This window comes from Oryctolagus cuniculus, unplaced genomic scaffold (genome assembly GCF_964237555.1).
Source record: "Oryctolagus cuniculus unplaced genomic scaffold, mOryCun1.1 SCAFFOLD_45, whole genome shotgun sequence".
NCBI lineage: Eukaryota > Metazoa > Chordata > Mammalia > Lagomorpha > Leporidae > Oryctolagus > Oryctolagus cuniculus.
Window position 1 is genome coordinate 1,169,226 of NW_027208356.1, and position 5,714 is coordinate 1,174,939.

At 36.8% G+C, this 5,714-nt stretch overlaps 1 pseudogene; it reads left to right on the top strand.

Moving 5' to 3' along the window:
* The first annotated feature begins 278 nt into the window (after window positions 1–278).
* Window positions 279–346, top strand: LOC138848334 (U6 spliceosomal RNA; annotated as a pseudogene).
* The last annotated feature ends 5,368 nt before the right edge of the window (window positions 347–5,714 follow it).

The following is a 5,714-nucleotide window of genomic DNA, read 5'->3' on the forward strand; positions in this document are numbered from 1 at the left end:
TGGTGGTGATAGCAAGCCCTCATGGATAAAAAAAAAAAAAAAAAAAAAAAAAAAAACAAAAAAAAAAAAAAAACACAAAGTTATTTCTATGCCAAGGAAATTACTCTGTAGTCTTTCTCTTATAAACTACGTATTGCTGAACCTAGATAATTTTTCCTTTATTTAACAATGACATGAAAATGTCAGTTGAGTTGGCTTTCCTGAAGACCTTGTTTCTTGAATATTAGTGGCTAGCTGAGATAAATTCTTTTCATCTCTTTCTCGCTTCGGCAGCACATGTGCTCGCTTCGGCAGCACATATACTAAAATTGGAATGATACAGAGAAGATTAGCATGCCCCTGCGCAGTAAGGTTTCTTTACCTCCCTGTAGGCTCTGCTCTCCAGAGGTGAACAGGGTCCTCTAAACCCACTTGCTGCACACACAAACACCTGAGTGTTGTATTCTCCCACAGGTGTTGGAGACTGATATGGTGTTCTGATTTATATTTACATAATGGCTAGTGACATCGGGCATATTCACATGTTTTGACCATGTACATTTCTTCTGAGAAATGTCTATTCAGATCCTTGCCTGTTTCTTCACTGTATTTTTTGGAGTTTTTCCAATTCATGTAAATGTTCTGGAAATCTGTAAACATTCAGAGTTTTAATTTTTCCTGCCATCTGTTCATTGTATCTACACTCTGATGTTTACTTTGTTGTGAAGAAGTATCTTAGTTGGATATACTCAAATGTCTCTGTTTTTATTTTTGTGACTATTGCTATTGGAATCTTACCCAAAAGCTATTGTGTGTTGACAATATTTAGAGTTTCCCTATGTGTACTTGGGTTTGGGTCTTATGATTACATTTTAATTCACTGTGAGTTCACTTTCACATAGTGTAAGAGATGTTGGAGTCTCTTTTCAGGCTTCTACATATGGATAATCAAGTTCCTCTGCACCACTTGTGAAAGAGATTCTTCTTTCTCCAGTTCATTTTAGTTCCTTTGTTAAATATGAGTTGCTGGTAGAAATTTGGGTTTATTTCTATGCTACCAAGTCTTTTCCATTGAACTATGTGTCTGTTATTATATCAGTGCTAACACTTCTTCTTTTTTTTTTGCAGTATATTTATTTGAAAGGCAGAGTTACAGAGAGGTAGAGGCAGAGAGAGAGAGAGGTCTTCCATCCACTGGTTTACTCCCCAAATGGTCACAATGGCCGGAGCTCTGTTGATCTGAATCCAAGTGTCAGGAGCTTCTTCCAGGTCTCTATGCAGGTGCAGGGGCCCAAAGACTTTGGCCATTTTCTACTTTTTTCTCAGGCTATACCAGAGAGGGGTATAAGAAGTGGAGCAGCTGGGAAACATACTGGCACCCATATGAGATGCCGGCACTGCAGACGGTGACTTTACCTGCTTTGTCATAGTGCTGACCCCTGTAATATGTCTTAAAATATGGTGTGATGTCTCCAGCTTTTTTTTGCTTTATAATATTACTTTAGATGTTAAGCATCTCTCATGTTTCTATGTGAATTTTAGCATCATTTTTTCTAGCTCTGAGAACATCGTTGGTATGTTGATTGGGATTACATTGAATTTGCAAATTGCTTTTGGTAGTATGGATATTTTGGTATTATTCTTCCCATTCACAAACATAAGTTTTCTGTGAGACTGTCAAAAAGCCTTGACAAAAATTGGACTTTATTACACAAAAATTCATCACTTTTTGGGATCATTTAAATCCATAATTTTGCACTAATATTTGATAAATAATTAAAGACTTTGAGCATTTTAGTAGGAGAAATTAAAATATTTATCAATTTATTCAAATATTGTTTAGATGTGATATTCAAATATTGTTTAGAGCCATTGTCTATATTCCCTCTAAATTACGATCTTTTTGCTTTTTGCCTGTTAAACTTGTCCCTTGATTCAAGAACCCTTTTTAATGTAATGTAAACTGAAAATGTCATTTCATAAGCTAAAAAAAATGACAAAGAAGGAAAAAGAAGGGAGGGAGGTTGAGTATATAATTATGTTCTCCGAATTTTTTCTATAAAACATATTGAATCATTTAAAAGCTAATTAAAATTAAACTCAAAATTGGACCATTATGACCAATACTTAAAACAAGTGATTAAAAACTGTAGATGTCTTCAATTTTGATTATCATTCTTCTTTAGAATATCTGAAAGAAATCCGGCTTCTCACTTTAAAATATACCAGTGTGTTAGAATTCAGTATTAAATGACTTTGTTTAAAAGTTTTATTTAATCTATTGCTTTAAGTAGTAATACTATGGCCATTGTAAAACAAAATCCTTATCATTTTTCATAAAACAGAAAGGGCCTTTAAAACATCATCACTAAAAATATTAAGAGACCTAAAATATAACATTCTTAAAACCCAAGTGATACCATTCAAAATTTTCAAATATGCAGGGATAGTTCATGTCAAGTAACTAAATAATTGTTAAGTGTATATATGGAATAGCTTCTATAAATTCTTTTGGCAAGGGCTGGCACTGTGGCATAGTGGGTGAGGCTGCCACCTGCAGTGCTGGTATTCCATAGGGGCATCAGTTCAAGACCTGGCTGCTCCACTTCCTATCCAGCTCTCTGCTATGGCCTGGGAAACACTATAAAATGGTGCAAGTCCTTGGGCCCCTGCACCTGCATAGGAGACCAGGAAGAGGCTCCTGGCTCCTGCCTTCCAGTCAGCACAGCTCCAGCCATGGAGGCCAACTGTGGAGTGAACCAGTGAATGGAAGACCACTCTCTCTGCCTCTCCTTCTCTGTCTGTGTAATTCTGACTTTCAAATAATATAAATAAATCTTTAAAAATTCTTTTGGCAAATAGATGAAGCTATTTGTTATACATTTCAAATAAATAGCAAACATACTAGAAAAATATATTGAATAAAATTTAAGCAACTCATAGCTATACACAGAAATTTCTCACCATAACAACATAGCAACCACTAAATTTCCAAATTCAATTTTCCACAACTTAGAATCTTTAACTCCAGAAGGAGTACAAAATTGACAGAACAGTGGCCTATGTATCAGGATACCTAATGCTAATACAGAATTATCCCTGCCACAACTTACCTATGTGACCTTGAACAATTCACTTTACTTCTCTGGGCTTGGCATTTAGCATCCTCATGTGATAAAGGAGGCTTGGATAAGATCAGTTGTACTCTATCTTGAGACTTCAATGATCTCTCAGTTTCCAAACAGGCACCTTAAGGGAAAGTAAACCTTTAGATCAAAGCTTACATTTTTAAATATAAATATATTTTAAACTGTTTCTACAACTAGTACAAAACAACACATTCAAATGTGTACCATGCCACTTTTCAATATTTGGGAATAATTAATGCATCATTTTAGAGCATTGTCTTGAGGCCAGTGCTGTGGTGTAGCTAGTAAAGCCACTGCATGCAGTGGGGGCATCCCATATGGAGGCCGGTTCAAGTCCAGGCTGCTCCACTTTCCATTCAGCTGTCTGCTATAGCCTGGGAGAGCAGTAGGAAGTTGGCCCAAGTCCTTGGGCCCCTGAATCTGCATGGGAGACCCTGAAGAGGTCCTGGCTCCTGGTTTCAGATTGGCATATCTCTGACCTTTTAGGCCATCTGGGGAGTGAACCAGCAGATGGAGGACCTCTCTCTCTCTCTCTCTCTTCCTCTTGTTCACTATCTGTGTGACTCTGACTTCCAAATAAATAAATAAATAAATCTTTTAAAAAATCAAAAGAATATTGTCTGGCACACAGTGAACCACTAAGTACAAGATATTATTAGGAATATTAGATTGAAATATTGAAATAAACTAGGCAATAAGCCTTAAGATGCAAATTAATACCAAGAAATATAATCTCAAATTTCTGTGTTCAACAAGGTAGTCTCTTTTCACGACTAACTTTATACTAAATAAGATATTTTGATATTTTGTTAAGAGTAAATTTATCGGGGGCCAGCGCCGTGGCTCACTTGGTTAATTCTCCACCTGTGGTGCTGGTATCCCTTATGGGCAAAGTGTTCTAGTCCTGGTTGCTCCTCTTTCAGTCCAGCTTTCTGCTATGGCCCGGGAAGGCAGTAGAGGATGGCCCAAGTGCTTGGGCCCTGCACCCGGATGGGAGACCAGGAGAAAGCACCTGACTCCTGGCTTTGGATGGACACAGCTCCAACTGTGGCAGCCATCTGGGGACTGAACCAATGGAAGGAAGACCTTTCTGATTTCTCACTGTATATAACTCTACCTGTCAAATAAAAAAAATTATTAGTTTTTCATAAAAACTGCAGTATTGAAAAAGTTCTAAAATCCCTCTAATTCTAAATGTCTGTGACTGCTAACTCATTAGCACATATTGCATTCTTTACATCTGGGTAATCATGACAATTCACTTTTAAATGATTAACAGATCTGCTGTTATATATAAATACATGCTTTTCCGAAAATCATACAATAAGCAGGCTACATACTTTACTTCAAGTAGAACTGCCATATCCAGTCCTACAATTGTAAATAAGACAGTTTCAATTGTTCAGCATTATCAATTATAAATTCCAATCGTGTAGCAATACTCATAAGAATTTAGGGGGCCGATGCTGTGGAGTAGCAAGTAGAGCTGTGGCTTGCAGTGCTGACATTCCAATTGGGTGCCAGTTCAAGTCCTGGCTACTCAAATTACTATCCATCTTTTTAGGCAAGTAAGACTTACTATCCAGCAGTAGAGGATGGCCCAGGCCCTTGGGCTCCTGCACCTGCATAGGAGACCCAAAAGAAGCTGCTGGCTCCTGGCTTTGGATTGGCAGAGCTCCAGCCATTGTGGCCAAATGGGGAGTGAACCAGCGGTTGGAAGACTGCTCTCTCTCTCTCTCTCTCCTTCTCTGTGTAACTCTGATTTTCAAGTAAAATAAATGAATCTTTTTTTAAAAAGGATGAAATAAAAAGGAAGATGAAGATTACAAAATTGTTTAATTTTTTTAATAAATATAAATTTCCAAAGTACAGCTTTTGGATTACAGTGGCTTCCCCTCCCCCAAAACATCCCTCCCACCCATAATCCTCCTATTTCCTGCTTCCTCTCCCATCCCAGAAGATTACAAAATTGTATGAAGGACATTTGTACAGTAAACAAATATACTGATTTCCAATGCAATATTTGAATACTTGAAGCAGGAAGGCTAAGTACTTCTTTGCCAAAATAACATGTTTTCTCCAGTGTAAAACCCATTTGCCATCCCAATACACAAAGGGATTTGGGGCAAGAAGGAAAAAAGAAGTCCACACATGCAGAAATTTTAAGCAAAACAAAATAGAGAATGTATTTAGTTTCATGTAAATCACATGAGAATTAATAGTATTCTACCAATTTGCAACAAATATTTTTAACTTTAATGAATGAATGAACTTTCAGTTACATAGCAGGAAACTTCTACCCTCTCCCATAAAACTGAAAGAGAAACTTTTTAAAAGTAAAAACTGATGAAAGAATTCTGCAATACATGTTAATGTTAAGTAGCCCAGCAGAGTTTATTTAGAAATACAAACACACACACAGAAAATAAATACATTAAAATCTTACTGAATAGTCCAGTAATAGTTCAGGATCCAATATGTGTGCAAAAGATTCTGGATTTCCCAGTCACTTTGTATAGGAAATGATGTGCTTTGCTATGTAGCATGTAACTTTAGATTCCTGAACACCTCCACTTTGCTTCTTAC